Source organism: Zalophus californianus, chromosome 7 (assembly GCF_009762305.2).
Source record: "Zalophus californianus isolate mZalCal1 chromosome 7, mZalCal1.pri.v2, whole genome shotgun sequence".
Lineage (NCBI taxonomy): Eukaryota > Metazoa > Chordata > Mammalia > Carnivora > Otariidae > Zalophus > Zalophus californianus.
The window spans coordinates 3,574,840-3,594,306 of NC_045601.1; the positions used below are offsets into that span (position 1 = coordinate 3,574,840).

Consider the following 19,467-nt stretch of genomic DNA (forward strand, 5'->3'; position numbering starts at 1 on the left):
GGCTCAGCCTCATCAGTAATCAGACAAATGTGAATGAGATGTACTTTACTAGTTTGACAAAAATTTTCAAGTATTGGCAAGGATATGGATCAATGGAAATCCTTACACATTATTGGTGGGAAAGTAACTTGGCGACGAGCTCTGGAGAACAGTTAGACACTCGTCCTGAAGTGGATCGTCCACGTGGCAGGCAGCACCTCTGCTCCTGGGCATGTGCATTCGAGAAACCCCAGCACCTGCACCCGAGCAGATTTGGAGACAACCCAGCAGTTCATCAGCAGGAGCACGGGTGAATGAAAACTGTTCGTTCACAAAACGTTATACAGAGTGAAAAGGGCTGCATCTTCTGCAGCCGCTGTAACGTGGAGGAATCCTAGAAACAAAATTCTGAGTGAAAACAAGCATATTGCAAAAGATTGCTTTCCGTATGGTGACTTTTTTTCTTTAGACCCCAAACCAAGCAAAGCTAAACAAAGCGTTCAAGAGATACATGCATATGTGATAAAACTTTCCTTTTACTTACTTTTTTTTCAGGGGGTAATAATTAATACAAATCTAGGAAACGGAGGTGCTCTGGCGGGGAGGAGGCGCGGAGGAGGCAGGGAGGAGCAGGTAGAAGCTGCCTTGACCCTGCAAACATTCCTTGTCCTGGGCTTGATGATTGATAATTGATGATCGATTCACTGCAGCTGGTTTAGCATCGTGCTTTATCACTGAGCTCTGTGTTTCACAGCTATATTCTCTTGTGTGCATTAAATGCTACAGAACAAAAAACAATTGTAAATGCCCCGGGGAGAGGTGGTAACCCATTCAATCTTATCTATTTGGCTTCAGAGCAGTTTCGCACATCTGGCACTTTTTCTGCAGGGAGAACAGGAAAACCCTTGCCTCTGTCCCATAGAAAGGCCCCGGCTTCGCCAGCTTGCTTAGGATAACCCAGAATCCCCAACCATCCTTCCTAGAAACAGACTGCCGCCAGTTGCAAAGATGAGATTCTGGCTGTGTTCTCCCCTGGGCTAAATTGTCAGTGTTTTGGTCGTGTGCCTTGTCACAGCCGTTCCTGAGAAGGGTCATGGCGGAAAACGGGAAAACCAGTCATAGGAGCCTCCTGCCTCAGGAGAAAACCCAGAGCACTGCATCTCCGGAAACCCAGGACCCTTCTCTGTGCTCTCTCGATGCCACCTCAAATAAATACACATTCTAGGGGAAAAAAAGATTAGAGTGAAAACAATTATTTATAAAACATTTGTTTGCCTGCTGTATTTTACTGCAGTAGTCTGCTTTCATGGAAATGAGCAAAAATGACCCACAATTATATCAGCTTCTGAACGTCCTTTTTTTTTTTAAGTTTTATTCATTTTAAATGTCTACACCCAACATAGGGCTTGACTTCATGACACCAAGGTCAAGAGTCACATGCTCCTCTGACTGAGCCAGCCAGGTGCCCCTCAACTTCTGAACGTCTTGGGTCTATTTGGACATTACTATAATTCACTAGCAGAGAGACATTTTACAGGCATTCTCAAATTTTCTTTTTTTTTAATGTTTTATTTATTTATTTGACAGAAAGAGAACACAGCAGGGGGAGCAGAAGGCAGAGGCAGAGGGAGAAGTAGGCTCCCTGACGTGGGGCTCAATCCCAGGACCTGGGGATCATGACCTGAGCCGAAGGCAGATGCTTAACCGACTGTGCCACCCAGGCGCCCCATCAAGTTTTTTAATTTTGGTAGCCTTTTTATAATTTAGAAAAATTTAAATGTGTATTATACATATGCATAACTGTGAGAAAAAGCTACTTGATGTAGACTAACAAGGATCAATTTTAAAGTAAGTTTATTTTAATTAGTGTAAATCACACAGCTAAAAATCTTTGACAAGAAACAGTTTTGGTATTGTTTTTCCTCATGTTTTGAAAATAATCAATAAAAGCTGCTCAGTACTTTTAACAAATTTCTTCTATTTCTCCTCAAATATACCTGGTACAATTGTTTGAAGACTCTGGCAGTGTGGAAGCTGATTGAATTTGTTATCAAATGAGTTTTTCAAGAATACAAAACAATCCTGGGTGCCTGGGTGGCTCAGTTGGCTGGGTGCCTGACTCTTGGTCCCAGCTCAGGTCTTGATCTCAGGGTGGTGGGTTCAGGACCCAGGCTGGGTTCTGTGCTGAGTGTGGAGCCTACTAAAAAAAAAAAAAAAGGAAATATGAAACAGTACTTTTCTGGAAGTAATATAATCATTGATCATTTTTTTCTTGCTAAAAATCAAGTGTCAGTCTTAAATTCTAATACTAGTTAAAAGGTAAATATCAAGTACTTTTGTAGTTTTGCGAACTATGAGATTTACAAGTATACTTTAATAATTGGCATGAAAAAGTAAACCACAAAAGTTTAAAATTGTTTAGACAGAAAGATTTGCTTTCAGTGTTTTATTCTTTCTGTTGATTAGCGGTAGAGTCATAAAATGTGGGCAATCAACACTAGGACATTTTTTTTTTCTAATATCCCCCAAATAAAATTTTATATTCCCATTTTAAAATGCAAAAAGTGCATTCTTTTTTCCTCAACAAATTAGGTTTTGTCTGCAACGCAGTGGGTAAGTTTCACAAATAGGGGAGGGGGTGAGTCAAAGGAAACAGGCTTGTTCTCAGCCGATGACCTTTTAAAAGTTCATGAACGGCAAATTTTCATCCTGTTGCCAAAAGAGCGGATGATTTCAAAGTCAGGGTGTGAAACGTGTTGCTAAGGAAGTGTTATGGTGGATGCCATTGTGCAGACAGAGTGCGGCTATGGCCTTTGGAGGCGGGAGGAAGACAGACTGCCCTTGTTCTGCGGAGGCTGGTGCTACCTGGGCCAGCAGTGACCAGCGCTCGGACTTCCTGTTGTTGCAACAGGCCATCCCTCTGACATGTTTCTGAAGGGTTTGTTTTGTGTTCCCCACTGACTTGATAAAATTACTGAGATAAACTAGAAGGCTGGAAATTCACTTGGCTCGCTGGAAAGACATTGCTATTTGATAGAATGTGGATCGCTTTACAGGAGCACCGATGAGAACCGCCCGAGTTCCTGGCGCTCAGTCTAACAGCGTTCCCAGGATGCTTGCGTTTGTCTTCAGTGTTCTTCCCTAAACGGTGACTCAGAAAGATCCCCCATGTAAAGTTACCGGCCCCTGAAAGTCCTTCAAATCATTCCCTGGGGCTACTGCTTTCACACAGATGAGCTCTCGGGGAATTCTTTTCTCTTAATAGAATCATTAAAGAAACAAATGAACAAAAATAAATTAATAAAATAATAAAAAGTAAATAATAAAACATAGAGCTGTATTCTAACCATCCAGAATGGAGAGTTATTATTTTGTCACATTAGCTTTCAAGTCATGAGAAGGAAAGGTTATCTTCAGGATTATCTTCAGGAGAAGGAAAGATTATCAGTAACATCGAAGTTCTTCCTGATCCTGAGTCCTAGCCTCCTCCTGACCCCCCAGGAGCAATGGTGCTCAGGAACCTGGTATGTTCACCTCCAGACCATTTATTTGACATACATATATATATATGCAAGAGCAATACAGAGTCTCTATGTGTGCTGTTAAAAGACACATAAAAACACATGATTATTGCTGTAGGTCCCTATAATTCAATTTTTCCCCTTAACATTCTTTTGAAAGATATGTATTTCTAATTTCTATTATTGCAAGACCATTTCTAAGAGTCTTGCTATTTACTGGTTGCTTTCAAAGTGGAATTGAAATGCTACGTACAAAAGTTAAAGATAGGGGCTCCAGGTAGCTCCGGCGGTTGAGGCTTCAGCTCAGGTCATGATCTCAGGATCCTCGGATCGAGCCCCATGGCAGGATCTCTGCTCAGCGGGGAGCCTGCTTCTCCCTCTCCCTCTGCTGCTCCCCCTGCTTGTGCTCTCTCTCTCTCTCTCTGTCAAATAAATAAATAAAATCTTAAAAAAAAGAAAGTTAAAGATAAATCATGTCCAAGTCACATTCATTTTACATTTACACTTTTAGAAGTTCTGTCACTTTACACACATTTTACTTTCATGTTGTTGTCTGTTTTTCTATTTGGCTTTCACAGGGAGACAGTGTTTAAGTTTGAAAGGCCTCTCATTGGAGATTCTTTAAAGATGCTGGTGTTACACGCAAGTGAATTCCCTAGACAATTGCCAAGTCTTTTTTTAATTGAACAGTTTTGAAGCAAGTTTTTCTGAAATGATGTCTTAAGCATATCTCAACCCTGGGGCAGCGCCTGGGTGGCTCAGTTGGTTGAGCATCCAACTCTTGGTTTCGGCTCAGGTCGTGATCTCAGGGTCATGACATCAAGCTCTGCATCAGGTTCTACGCTCAGCCTGGAGTCTGCTTGAATTTCCCTCTCCCTCTGTTCTCCCCACCATGTTCCCACATGTGCTGTCTCCCCGCTCTCTCAAGTAAATGAATAAATCTTAAAAAAAAAAACCCATCTCTGATGAATCGTTAAATTCTACCTCTGAAGCTAGTAATATAGTATATGTTAATTAAACTGAATTTACATTTAAAAAAAACACATCTCAACCTTAAAAAAAAGAAAAGAAAAAACCCAAAGATGTTGAACATGCTTATTGAATCCCTTGATTGGTTGCAATACAACATCTCTTTAGAGATTTTTCTGGGGTTGAGGGCTGTTTTTCCTTGTTGCAAATGGCCCCGTGTGGTTCTGAGTTCTAACATCTAGATATTCTGGGTTTTACTTACTGTCACACTGACAGTTATTTTTGCTATGACCCGTGGTTACAATTCTGGAAAGCTTCTCCTTCTCTTACCTGCTTCTTAATGGATTGTCACCAGGAAATGTTGACAATAAACTAAGCCATGCTAGCCTTTAATCGGTGGGGCACTCATTTAGGGCAGAAGCCCCTTTCTTTCTTATCCTTGGTTCCTGGCTATGTCCTGGTCAAAATAACTAAACTTGAAGATCTGAACTTTTCTGGAATCTGATTTGTAGAAAGAAAAAATAAACATTTGGAAATTAGAAGTATTTTCTAGTTTTTAAAAGTTATACTGTTGAGAATATGGAAAAAATAGGGAACAAGTTGTCATCACAAAATATCAGAACCACTTTTCAAACATTTCTCTCACAGCTCCAGGAGGCAAACTTTACGCTGGACATTATTTCAGATGTGGAAACTTCAAGGAGGACTCGTAATGTTGACATGCATTGCTCAAACAAACAGGAGAAATGATGTCTACAAGGAAAAAAAAACATTATTTCTTCTGCCAAAGAGGGAAAAGACCCGATATGCTTGAGCATATTTTAAAACAATCATTTGTGCTGTTCGAGTAGAAATAAGTGAAAGCTCACTAATTTGGACCTGAAATAATTTAAAATGAAAATTCAGAGTATGGATACATGCTTCCACAGATCATTTTGCCAATCTAAAGAAAAGATTTGACCAAGTGAAATGACAAGAACAAGTTTGATGACCAAATCAGGCATCTGAGGATAAAGTACTCAGTGCATTGATGTCTATGAAAAGGGAGGTTTGTGGCCCCGATGTGTTCCTGGAGCATCTGCAGATGGCCAGGCTGGAGGGTGTCAGCCTATTTCATGCTGGGCACCTCCAAACGCTAAAATGTTGCTTCTTCTGAAATACCTGTCATTTGGATTTTTACTCTATTCCACATTCTTGCTCCCCAACAAGATGGAGCACAAATCTGCCCCACTTGTTATGCTAAAGAAAGAGACCGCTTGCCCCCACCCTCCCGCCCCCGCCAAAGGTCTTCTTCCAGCTAGATTCATTTGGAAAGTAAAGTTCCCATTAAAATACATAATAAGAAATGAAGATAATCGTTAGAACCTAGAGCAAGGAAGGTGAAGACACAGAGACCCAGAGAGGGAAAGTAGCCCCCCAGGTAAGGAGCAGGTTCCTGGGCGCAGGCAAGGCTGGGCAGTGCAGAAGGAAGGGGAAGGCATCAGAGGCTGAGGGGTGGAGGGCCATCCCAAGAACCTCGGCTGTGATGGGGGAGCTCAGCCCCGCAGAGCAGAGGGTTTGGACGAGGGGTTAGCCTGCTGGGCTCCTTCCCTTATGTTCTAGGGCTTTACTAGACCAGAGAGACATACGGGTGTTAAGGACCGCAAAAGGAGCATGTAGCCAAACTATGCTGCATTTAATAACGGAAGTGCGTCACATTGGAACTCTGAATATAATCCTTGCAACGTGTGTCGTTTCCTTGTCAGACTTTCTTCAAACCATACAATGCTTTATTATTGGCCTTGTCGATGGGCCCAAAAGCATTTTGCATTGTTTAAATAAGATATTAACGGGGTCAAACATTATTTTAGTTTCACAATAATAGGGATATTTAAGGTGGATCTTTTAAAGAAGTATTTCAAACACAACCATGCATATATTTATATATGGTGCGTCCAGGACAAAGCAAACCCGTAGCGCCTGGCTGTGATCAGAACCCACCGGGCTGCTCTGTGGGCCAGTCCACCCCATCCCAGCCCCACTCGGGTCCCACAGGCACGGTCCACCGCCGGCAGCCACGACAGTTAACCCAGGCGTGGCCGAAGTCAGGCCCCCATGGTGCTCTAGTGTAGACAGGGTTGCATAGTCCACAAACCCCCCAGGACTGCCACCAGCTTCTGACCTGGAGCCTAAATGAGGCAGGGGAGGGAAGCAGGGCTGTCCAAATCTTCTTTTTGCTTTGATGGCTTTTTTTTTCTTTCTTTTTACACTGGAGATTTGGCAGAGCTGAGATCAAGATCTCAAGATCTTGCCGTTTTCACAAACCCGTTGTTTGTTTCATTTACAGACTTGTTGACAAATGTAAGCTGGGAGGAAACGAGTGGGGTTTTCTGCTTACTTTGTGGGAGTAAGCAGAGATCTGTGTCAGGCCATCCCCCAACATCAGACAGTGGCGGTGGGGCCTGGGAAGTCCAGGATGTGCCCATGAGCCCGGCCACGGGCATCTGCAGGCCCAGAGGACACAGGGCTGGAGCGAACCCCCAGCTGTGAGGCCCCGTGGTTGGGGGGCGGGTGCGTGTGCGGTTAGATGCCAGACCTGCCCCAGGCTCCCGGGCTCTGCAGGTGCGCAGAAGGAGACCGGTTTCTTCCACTCTGTAATTCCACAACGGTTCCCACTATGAGCTCTCTGGGGCTCCCTACAATTTCATCAATTCAGAGGCAGCAAATATTTGGGGTCCTGTCTTTCAATCATTGATTGACTATACTGGGCATGACAGACGGAAATAGGAACAAAACATGAGCCCTGCCCTGGAAACCTCAGTCTGTCAATCAGATTCTGCCCCCTGTGCTGTGTCACACAGGGAGCGTGGGCTTTGGGTGAGGATTGAGGGCGTGGGCCGGGGGACCGGGACAAGGGACCAGGGCGAGGAAAAGGGACCGGGACAGGAGCTCACAGGGACCATGGACAGGGTGAGCGGGGCATGTAGGGGTGCGTGCCCGGTGGGATGTGTGCGCCGCGGTGGGGCAGCTGGGCTGGCAGAGTCTGCTCCTGACCGTCCGCCTTCCCTTGTGCTGAAGCCATGACATCACGTGGTTAGAGAACCAGGTGACATCCCTGTGTTGGGGGACATGGAAGACAGTGTGGAGCCCAGCTGCAAGGCTGGTAAACGTCTTCAGAGCAGAGATGATGAACCCAGAGCCATGACCATGACACCCTCCTGGGAGGACAGATTGTGTGTGGTGTGAACAGGAGTCCAAAGCGACTCCATTGTTTCTGGGGCAGAAATTCAGAGCATATCTTCTTTTTTTTTTTAAATTTAATTTAATTTTATTAAGTTATGTTAGTCACCATACAATACATCATTAGTTTTTGAGGTAGCAATCCAAGCTCTTAAAACTTACATAACTTCTTGAAATAGAAGACTGCCTATTACATATAAATATCTGTGCAGAGAACATTCTGGAAGGACACAAGGGAAAATGTTTTATCTAGGCAGTGGATATGGAGATCGGGGGTTGGTAGGGAGACTCCCATTTTCCATGTAACACCTTTCTGCATGTTTGCTTTCTTTTTTAACAGAGCAGATGTGACTTGACCATTCCTAAGTCCCTGAGCACTCAGAAATATGACCCATTAGATCTGGCCCTTCGATTTACGGTCAGTGGGCCCTCAGAACTCTTTTCTGGCCCCAAGAAGAAAAGCCTACTTTTTTTTTTTTTTTGTACTTCTGCATTTAGCTTTGCTTTTGTTTGTTTTTATTTGGCAATATTTCTATTGTAATGTTTGCAATTCTGTGGCTTGCTCAGGAATAGAGATTGAAACTAGGATCTTGCCAGGACACCTTTTTATTTTTGTAAGACATAATTGACATATGACATTATATTAGTTTCAGGCATACAACATGATGATTCAACAGCCAGGACTCCTTTTTGAGCAGAGAAACTGTTTCCTTAGATGTTAATGTATCTGTCAATATTTTCTGGAATTCCATTATAAGAACAATTCAATTACATAATAGATTAGGGACGATCTTTTATCTACAAGGAGTTGGTCTGTGGAGTCCGTCACAATTCTTAAGATGGCATGTTGCATGAATAATTTGTTATATTTCTGTTGCACACACAAAGGCGAAACTGCGAACAAGTGGACCAGATAGTCCTTAGAGTAGAGCACGAAGTCCCCTTCCTCTTCTATAGTCCATATTAGAAAATGCTTTACGATCTTTGTTTAGATACCAGACACTGCTCACTGACAAACTTGCTAATGTTTCACATTTCTATCTCAATGTGACTTCTATGATTATGTGCTTTCCAAGATTTTCACAGGGTATAAAAAAAACTATTAGCAATTAAACTTTTGCTTAATTTTAGTTACATGCTTGGCAGCATATAGGATATATCCAGCCAGAAGTCTGCATATATTCTTTCCTTTGGCAGAGTAAAAGGAAGTGATTCTAGCAAATATGCATTGCTGTTTAAATTAACCAATACAAATTACCACAAGAGCCGTATCTCGACTTTTTCCAGTTTTTGAAATAGGTTACAATTTCAATAGACCGTCCCGGCTACTCTAAGATTCATGTGTGTGGGGTTTTTTGGGCAGACTAGAGCTATCAGATGGGGAAAGCTATGTGATCCACATAGGAGCCACCAGCTACCTGTGGTTATTTAAATTTAACTTAATTAAAATTAGATAACATTAAAATTTTCATTCCTTGGCTGGACAAGCCATGTTTCAAGGACTTGGTGGCCCCCTATGGCTGATGGCCACTGTATGGACAACACAGATCTAGAACATTCCATCATTACAGGAAGTTTTACTGGGTAGCATGAGTCTAGAATAGACATTTTCATAAACGGCAGGAGTGGAAATGCTTCCATAATAATTTTTAAAGTGTAATGAAGACAAAGATGCCGTTTCATGCAGATTCTTTATTTATAGAGCAGAACATAAAATACACATAAACACTTTACAGTTTTCTTTGTACTGTTTTCATTTAGAGTGGGACGTATTTGACTTTGTGGAGGTCCGTGCCTGGTGTGTTTTACTTGGCTTTCTTTTAGACAAAGGGAGGAAAGTGTGAGAATGACAGATGATTACGGTCACAGTGTTTCTCTGGTTTAATATCGAGAGATCTGGTTCAGACACGGACACAGCGTGGCTTGGGATGGAGTTAGCATGTTCACTGCCCTTCACTGACACTCAAGGAAAAGTGATTTCAGAGATGGGTCTTGACTTCCTACCTTTTTTCCCCAGTACTCTTTGGATTTCTAGCCCTACAGTATCATTATTTACATATTTATCATTTATTTATGACATGTTGAGCTTCAGACGTGCTTAGAAATACTACATAATAGGATTCTTTCCATAGCTGTTCTAATACTATTAATGCATAATCTTCTACTTCCCTATAAATACAGAAATGTTTGGGAGCTAAGTGAAACACACTTCAAACAAATTACTACCTTACACCACATACCAAAATTAACCCAAAATAGATCAAAGGCCTTAATGTAAGAGCAAAACTATAAAACCCTTAGAAGAAACATAGATGTAAACTGTATGGCCTTAGGTTAGGCAACAGTTTCTTACATATGACCCCAAAAGCACAGACAATAAGAGAACACATGGATAAGTCAGACCTCATCGAAATTAAAAACATGTGTGCTTCAAAGGATGCTATCAACCATGAAAAAGACCACCCCACAGGGGGGAGAACATGTTTGCAAATCACATATGTGATAAGAATATACTGTCCAGAATATATAAAGAGCTCCTCAACTCAACAATAAAAAGACAAATAATTAGTAGTTATAAGTGAATAGATATTTCTTTAAAGATGACAAACAAATGGCCAATAGGCACACGAAAAGATGCTCAACCTCATGAGTCATTAGGTAAATGCAAATCAAAATCGCAATGAGATGCTCCTTCACACCATTAGGATGGCTCACATAAAATATGCAGCATCAGATGTCAGCAAGGAAGTGGAGAAATGAATACCCTTGGGCACAGCTGGTGGGAAAGTAAAAATGGTGCAGCCACCGCGGAAAACAGTTTGGCAGTTTCTCGAAAAGTTGAACATAGAGATACCCTATGACCTACCAAAGCCACTAGTAAATCTCTACCGAAGATAATTGAAAGTATATAGTCACACAAAAGCTTGTGTCCCCGAGTGTTGATAGGAGCAATATAATAAGAGCCCCAAAGGGGAGACAACCCACACGTCTATCAACTGACAGATAAACACAATGTGGGTTATTATTCAGCCATAAAAAGGAATGAAGTACTGATATGCGCTAAAACATGGATGAACCTTGGGAACTCTATGCCAAGGGGAAGAAGCCAGTCACCATGACAACCTGTTGTACGATTTCACTTACGTGAAATGTCCAGAATAGATGAACCCACAGACAGAAAGTAAGTGAGCGGTTGTGGGGAGCTGGGGACAGAATGAAGGAGAGTAAATTCTCACAGGTGCCATTTCCTTTGGGGGTGATGTATGTTCTGGAAGTAGATGGTGGCGACGGTTGCACAACCTTGTGAGTGTATAAATGCCCCTGCATTGTACACTTTTAAAGGATGCATCAGGTGGCCCACGATGCAGTCGGTTAAGCTACTGACTCTTGGTTTTGGCTCACGTCATGACCTCAGGGTCGTGAGTTCAAGCCCCCTTTCAGGCTCCATGCTCAGGGCAGAGTCTCCTTGGGATCCATTCTCTCTTCCCCTGCCCCTCCTCCCACTCTCTATCTCTCCCTCTCTCTAAAATAATAAATCAATAAATAAAATCTTTAAAAAAATAAAAACAAAAAACAAACGATGCATCTTGTGGTATATAGGTATACATTATATCTCAATCAAATATTTTTAAATAAATATATTTATATAAACATAATTCTTGGTTTCTCTTCTTAATCCCTTAATCTAAGAATAAGTAATTTTTAAAGGATTTTTTAAATTTATTCATTTGAGAGAGAGAGAGAGAGTACACAAGTAGGGGGAGAGGACGGGCACGGGGAGAGGGAGAAGCAGGGGGAGGGGCAGAAGCGGGGTGGGGGACAGAAGCAAGGGAGGCAGAAGCAGGGGGCCAGCAGAAGCAGAGCCCTCACTGAGCAGGAAATCAGTTGGGTGCTGGGCTCGATCCCAGGACCCCGGGATCATGACCTGAGCCGAAGGCAGACCCTTAACCCACTGAGCCACCCAGGCGCCCCTAAGAATATGTCATTTGTTTTCAATGCCATCTGACCCAGTCTTCTAGGGAAACTGAGAGGGAAGACCTCTAAGTCCAAGTACAGAATGAAATGATCATGATATCAAGTCTGTGTTTTTATGTAGAAACATGAGAAGGCATCTCTTTTCACTTTAGCTAAAAGTATAAATTAGAAGTAGAGTGTGTTATTTGTGAGCCAGAAAATCAATTATAAAACAATAAAAAGTTTGAAAGACTCAAGTAGTTAGCATCTTTTTCAGTCAAAATTGCGTGTTATATAATCTTTCCACGGCTATATAAAAAGAGCCCTGAATCACATCGAGTTCTCACACGTCTCCAAAGTTCTGCAGAAATGGAATGATTCTGCATGCCCTGGTACACTATTAAGCACATTTATTTCTATTTATTTGTCACCATCTTTGCATCTGTCTTGAAATAAATACTCCCGAAGTGCCTGCTTCTCTTGGGAAGGGGAGGCGGAGTCCCTGCAGAGACAGCAGGTCGGATGACTTCATTTCCTGGGTTAGAGAAAATCCCCGCCTGGACAGACTGCCAGCAGGAAGTGTTGTCCACGTGACAAATAAACAATAAAAGTGTGGGCCTAAGAAATAAACAACTCCACTAGGTTGCAAAACAAAACAACGGTGTGCAGAATTGACCTTAATTTGCCCAACGGTTGAGGATGATCTGCTAGGGTCTCCGGTTCACAGCCTACACTGCACGTGGGGCTTTCCAGCCGGGCACTCCGCCTTAGTTTGGTGCCAAATTAAGAGTGAGGACAAGACAAATCAAACTTCCAACAAAACTCTTCTAAGGCCTTGTAAGCAGCATGTAACTAGGTAACAAGCATAGATAAGGATGAAGCTATCAAGGCAAGCATGCTCTTTCTAGGCTAAACATTTTATTTCAGGTAAATATTAGTGATTATCATACCATGCACAGGATGTGCAAAAGCAGCCAGAAATAAACCCTTTTCTCTGGGTTCCAGTCATCCTAACCTGCCAATGGTGGAGACTCTGCTCTCTCGTACACACGCATTCCCTTATGCTTCTCCCCGGGGATGACTGTGGACAGGCAGCAGAGGGGACGAGGAGAGGGGGGCCTACGGTAAGTGAGGTGGAAGGACAGGCTCTGCAGCTAGGAACTAAGAAAGGTTCCTTGTGTTTACCTACTGATATTTTACTGACTCTGCCCTTAAAAGGATTTTTCTTGCCGTTTCAGAGGACATGTTTCAGAAAAATAAACTAGATTTTTTTTTTGACCTGCAACCATCTTTTATTATGAATTTTAACGAGCACCAGACCAGAGAGCAGGTGTGGTGGGCAACCTCCTAGGCGTAGTGCTGCAGGTTGGCTTTCTTCTTGGCCTGCACCTCCAGGATGCCCTCCATGTAGTCCTCGTGCGTGAGTTCCTTGGCACCCCGGCGCAGTGCAATCATGCCCACCTCCACACACACGGCCTTGCACTGGGCCCCATCGAAGTCATCCATACAGTGGGCCAGCTCCTTGTAATTCACATCGGGACTGACGTTCATCTTGCAGGAGTGGATCTGCATGATTTTGCCCCGGGTCTCCTCGTTGGGCGTGGGGAATTCAATCTTCCAGTCCAGACGGCCTGAGCGGAGCAGTGCAGGGTCCAGGATGTCCACCCTGTTGGTGGCTGCAATCACCTTTACTTGAGTGTTGGGCTGGAACGCATCCAGCTGGTTCAGAAGCTCCAACATTGTCCTCTGCACCTCCCGGTCTCCAGCCTTCTTACTGTCAAAGCGCTTAGTGCCAATGGCATCCAGCTCATCAATGAAGATAATGGATGGAGCTTTCTCCTTGGTCAGGGCAAAGGCATCCCAGACCAGCTTGGCACCATCCCCAGTGAACATCTCCACCAGCTGGGGGCCAGCCAGCTTCAGGAAGGTAGCCTTGGTCTGTGTGGCACAGACCTGGGCCAGCAGGGTCTTCCCCGTTCCTGGGGGCGGGGCGCATACATCAACACCCCTTTTGGAGACTGGATCCCCAAGTTCTCAAACTTCTCCTTGTGGTTCATTGACAGGACAATGGCCTCCACCAGCTCCTGAATCTGCTTGTCCAGGCCCTCGATGTCACTATATTGTTCTGTGGGCCTCTCATCCACCTCCATGGCCTTCACCCAAGAGTCTTACTCTGTGGTCAGAGTCTCCAGGATCAGATAGGAATCTTTGTTCACACCCACCAAGTCTCCTGGCTTTAGCTTTTCAGCATCCACCAACCCAATCACAGGCAAGAAGTATGTCTGTCGTGTAGAGGTTTTGATCACTGCATATTTACCCTTCCTCTGGGAATCCAGGTCAATATTGGCACCATCCTCTTTTTGGTCATTGGGATCAACATCTAGAAGCTTGATAATGTTGGACACAAGGTATGGCAGGGTCTTGTTCACTTTGATTTTTCTCACTGTTCTCTTTGATCTTGTCCTTCATGGCTTGGAGTTCATGGGTAACTCGCAATACTTCACTCTTCATGATCTTGATCTCACTGTCCAGCAGCCGTGTGCACGGGACAATCTCTTCCGTGGACATCTTGAGCACCTCCTCCCCGATTCCATCTTGCTCAGCCTCATCCCACACGGTCGCCATCTTCTCCTGCAGAGTCACTGGACTCTAAACTAGATTTTTAAAACCAGAATCGGAAAGTTTTCAACAAATTACTTCACTGTTTAAATTAATTGCTACAGATTATAAAAAAGGCTATCTCTAAACTCTGCAGGTTTCTCGAAAAAGGATAATAATCATAGTAACATTGCCCCATCTACAGCGTTTGACATTTTTTTGCAAAGAGATTTTTTTTTAAATTTTTTATTGTTATGTTAATCACCATATATTACATCATTTGTTTTGGTGTAGTGTTCCATGATTCATTGTTTGTTCATAACACCCAGTGCTCCACGCAGAACGTGCCCTCTTTAATACCCATCACCAGACTAACCCATCCCCCTACCCTCCTCCCCTCTAGAACCCTCAGTTTGTTTTTCAGAGTCCATCGTCTCTCATGGTTCGTCTCCCTCTCTGACTTACTCCTCTTCATTCTTCCTCTCCTGCTATCTTCTTCTTTTTCTTTTTTCTTAAAATATGTTCCGTTATTTGTTTCAGAAGTACAGATCTGTGATTCAACAGTCTTACACAATTCACAGCGCTCACCGTAGCACATACCCTCCCCAATGTCTATCACCCAGCCACCCCATCCCTCCCACCCCCGACCACTCCAGCAACCCTCAGTTTGTTTCCTGAGATTAAGAATTCCTCATATCAGTGAGGTCATCTGATACATGTGTTTCTCTGATTGACTTATTTCACTCAGCATAACACCCTCCAGGTCCATCCACGTCGTTGCAAATGGCAAGATCTCATTCCTTTTGATGGCTGCATAATATTCCACTGTGTATATATACCACCTCTTCTTTATCCATTCATCTGTCGATGGACATCTTGGCTCTTTCCACAGTTTGACTATTGTGGACATTGCTGCTATAAACATCGGGGTACACGTACCCCTTCGGGTCCCTACATTTGTATCTTTGGGGTAAATACCCAGTAGTGCAATTGCTGGATCGAATGGTAGCTCTAATTTCAACTGTTTGAGGAACCTCCATACTGTTTTCCAGAGGGGTTGCACCAGCTTGCATTCCCACCAACAGTGTAGAAGGGTTCCCCTTTCTCCACATCCCCGCCAACATCTGTCGTTCCCTGACTTGTTAGTTTTAGCCATTCTGACGGGTGTGAGGTGGTATCTCATTGAGGTTTTGATTTGGATTTCCCTGATGCCGAGTGATGTTGAGCACTTTTTCATGTGCCTGTTGGCCATTTGGATGTCTTCTTTGGAAAAATGTCTGTTCATGTCTTCTGCCCATTTCTTGATTGGATTATTTGTTCTTTGGGTGTTGAGTTTGATAAGTTCTTTATAGATTTTGGAGACTAGCCCTTTATCTGATATGTCATTTGCAAATATTTTCTCCCATTCTGTCGGTTGTCTTTTGGTTTTGTGGACTGTTTCTTTTGCTGTGCAAAAGCTTTTTATCTTGATGAAATCCCAATAGTTCATTTTTGCCCTGGCTTCCCGTGCCTTTGGTGATGTTTCTACGAAGAAGTTGCTGCGGCTGAGGTCGAAGAGGTTGCTGCCTGTGTTCTCCTTTAGGATTTTGATGGACTCCTGTCTCACGTTTAGGTCTTTCAACCATTTGGAGTCTATTTTCTGTGTGGTGTAAGGAAATGGTCCAGTTTCATTCTTCTGCATGTGGCTGTCCAATTTTCCCAACACCATTTGTTGAAGAGACTGTCTTTTTTCCATTGGACATTCTTTCCTGCTTTGTCAAAGATAAGTTGACCATAGAGTTGAGGGTCCATTTCTGGGCTCTCGATTCTGTTCCATTGATCTATGTGTCTGTTTTTGTGCCAGTACCATACTGTCTTGATGATGACAGCTTTGTAATAGAGCTGGAAGTCTGGAATTGTGATGCCGCCAGCTTTGCTTTTCTTTTTCAATATTCCTCTGGCTATTCGGGGTCTCTTCTGGTTCCATACAAATTTTAGGATTATTTGTTCCATTTCTTTGAAAAAAGTGGATGGTATTTTGATGGGGATTGCATTGAATGTGTAGATTGCTCTAGGTAGCACTGACATCTTCACAATGTTGATTCTCCCAATCCATGAGCATGGAACGTTTTTCCATTTCTTTGTGTCTTCTTCAATTTCTTTCCTGAGTATTTTATAGTTTTCTGAGTACAGATCCTTTGCCTCTTTGGTTAAATGTATTCCTAGGTATCTTATGGTTTTGGGTGCAATTGTGAATGGGATCGACTCCTTGATTTGTCTCTCTTCTGTCTTGTTGTTGGTGTATAGGAATGCCACTGATTTCTGTGCATTGATTTTATAGCCTGCTACTTGACTGAATTTCTGTATGAGTTCTAGCAGTTTTGGGGTGGAGTCTTTTGGGTTTTCCACATAAAGTATCATATCATCTGCAAAGAGTGAGAGTTTGACTTCCTCTTTGCCGATTTGGATGCCTTTGATTTCTTTTTGTTGTCTGATTGCTGTGGCTAGGACGTCTAATACTATGTTGAATAGCAGTGGTGAGAGTGGACATCCCTGCCACGTTCCTGACCTTAGGGGAAAAGCTCTCAGCTTTTCCCCACTGAGAATGATATTCGCTGTAGGTTTTTCATAGATGGCTTTTATGATATTGAGGTATGTACCCTCTATCCCTATACTCTGAAGAGTTTTGATCAAGAAAGGCTGCTGTACTTTGTCAAATGCTTTTTCTGCATCTATTGAGAGGATCATATGATTCTTGTTCTTTCTTTTGTTAATGTATTGTATCACGTTGATTGATTTGCGGATGTTGAACCAGCCTTGCAGCCCAGGGATAAATCCCACTTGGTCGTGGTGAATAATCCTTTTAATGTACTGTTGGATCCTATTGGCTAGTATTTTGTTGAGAATTTTTGCATCCATGTTCATCAAGGATATTGGTCTATAATTCTCCTTTTTGATGGGATCTTTGTCTGGTTTTGGGATCAAGGTAATGGTGGCCTCATAAGATGAATTTGGAAGTTTTCCTTCCATTTCTATTTTTTGGAACAGTTTCAGGAGAATAGGTATTAATTCTTCTTTAAATGTCTGATAGAATTCCCCTGGGAAGCCATCTGGCCCTGGGCTTTTGTTTCTTGGGAGATTTTTGATGACTGCTTCAATTTCCTTAGTGGTTATAGGTCTGTTCAGGTTTTCTATTTCTTCCTGGTTCAGTTTTGGTAGTTGATACATCTCTAGGAATGCACCCATTTCTTCCAGGTTATCTAATTTGCTGGCATAGAGTTGCTCATAATATGTTCTTATAATTGTTTGTATTTCTTTGGTGTTGGTTGTGATCTCTCCTCTTTCATTCATGATTTTGTTAATTTGGGTCATTTCTCTTTTCTTTTTGATCAGTCTGGCCACGGGTTTATCAATCTTGTTAATTCTTTCAAAGAACCAACTCCTAGTTTCGTTGATCTGTTCTACTGTTCTTTTGGTTTCTAGTTCATTGATTTCTGCTCTGATCTTTATGATTTCTCTTCTCCTGCTGGGTTTAGGCTTTCTTTGCTGTTCTTTCTCCAGCTCCTTTAGATGTAGGGTTAAGTTGTGTATTTGAGACCTTTCTTGTTTCTTGAGAAAGGCTTGTATTGCTATATACTTTCCTCTCAGGAGTGCCTTTGCTGTATCCCAAAGATTTTGGACAGTTGTGTTTTCATTTTCATTGGTTTCCATGAATTTTTTTAATTCTTCTTTAATTTCCTGGTTGACCCATTCATTCTTTAGTAGGATGCTCTTTAGCCTCCATGTATTTGAGTTCTTTCCGACTTTCCTCTTGTGATTGAGTTCTAGTTTCAAAGCATTGTGGTCTGAAAATATGCAGGGAATGATCCCAATCTTTTGGTACCGGTTGAGACCTGATTTGTGACCTAGGATGTGATCAATTCTGGAGAATGTTCCATGGGCACTAGAGAAGAATGTGTATTCCGTTGCTTTGGGATGGAATGTTCTGAATATGTCTGTAAAGTCCATTTGGTCCAGTGTGTCATTTGAAGTCTTTATTTCCTTGTTGATCTTTTGCTTAGATGATCTGTCCATTTCAGTCAGGGGGGTGTTAAAGTCCCCCACTATTATTGTATTGTTGTCAATGTGTTTCTTTGCTTTTGTTATTAATTGCCTTATATAATTGGCTGCTCCCATGTTCGGGGCATAGATATTTACAATTGTTAGATCTTCTTGTTGGATAGACCCTTTAAGTAGGACATCGTGTCCTTCCTCATCTCTTATTACAGTCTTTGTTTTAAAATCTAGTTTGTCTGATATAAGGATTGCCACCCCAGCTTTCTTTTCGTGTCCATTAGCATGGTAAATGGTCTTCCACCCCCTCTCTTTCAATCTGGGGGTGTCTTGGGGTCTAAAATGAGTCTCCTGCAGACAGCATATGGATGGGTCTTGTTTTTTAATCCAATCTGATAGCCTGTGTCTTTTGATTGGGGCATTGAGCCCATTTACATTCAGGGTAATTATTGAAAGGTATGAATTTAGTGCCATTGTATTGCCTGTAAGGTGACTGTTGCTGTATGTTGTCTGTGTTCCTTTCTGATGTTTGCTGCTTTTAGGCTCTCTCTTTGCTTAGAGGACCCCTTTCAATATTTCTCGGAGGGCTGGTTTCGTGTTTGCAAATTCCTTTAGTTTTTGTTTGTTCTGGAAGCTTTTTATCTCTCCTTCTATTTTCAATGACAGCCTAGCTGGATATAGTATTCTTGGCTGCATATTTTTCTCGTTTAGTGCTCTGAAGATATCTTGCCAGTCCTTTCTGGCCCGCCAGGTCTCTGTGGATAGGTCTGTTGCCAATCTAATATTTTTACCATTGTAGGTTACATATCTCTTCTCCCGAGCTGCTTTCAGGATTTTCTCTTTGTCTGTGAGACTCGTAAGTTTTACTATAAGATGTCGGGGTGTTGACCTATTATTATTGATTTTGAGAGGGGTTCTCTGTGCCTCCTGGATTTTGATGCCTGTTTCCTTCCTCACATTAGGGAAGTTCTCTGCTATTATTTGCTCCAATATACCTTCTGCCCCTCTCTCTCTTTCTTCTTCTTCTGGGATCCCAATTATTCTAATGTTGTTTCGTCTTATCGTATCACTTATCTCTCGAATTCTGCCCTCGTGATCCTGTAGTTGTTTCTCCCTCTTTTTCTCAGCCTCTTTATTTTCCATCATTTGGTCTTCTATATCACTGATTCTCTCTTCTGCCTCATTTATCCTAGCA

The 19,467-nt window shown here is 42.5% G+C and overlaps 1 protein-coding gene and 1 pseudogene across 1 annotated transcript in view; one reads left to right on the forward strand and one right to left on the reverse strand.

Moving 5' to 3' along the window:
• Positions 1-19,467, forward strand: part of PDE10A (phosphodiesterase 10A) — a 582,460-nt gene that overhangs the window by 180,197 nt on the left and 382,796 nt on the right. The gene's annotated exons all lie outside the window — the stretch shown is intronic.
• LOC113926694 lies at positions 12,990-14,285 on the reverse strand (annotated as a pseudogene).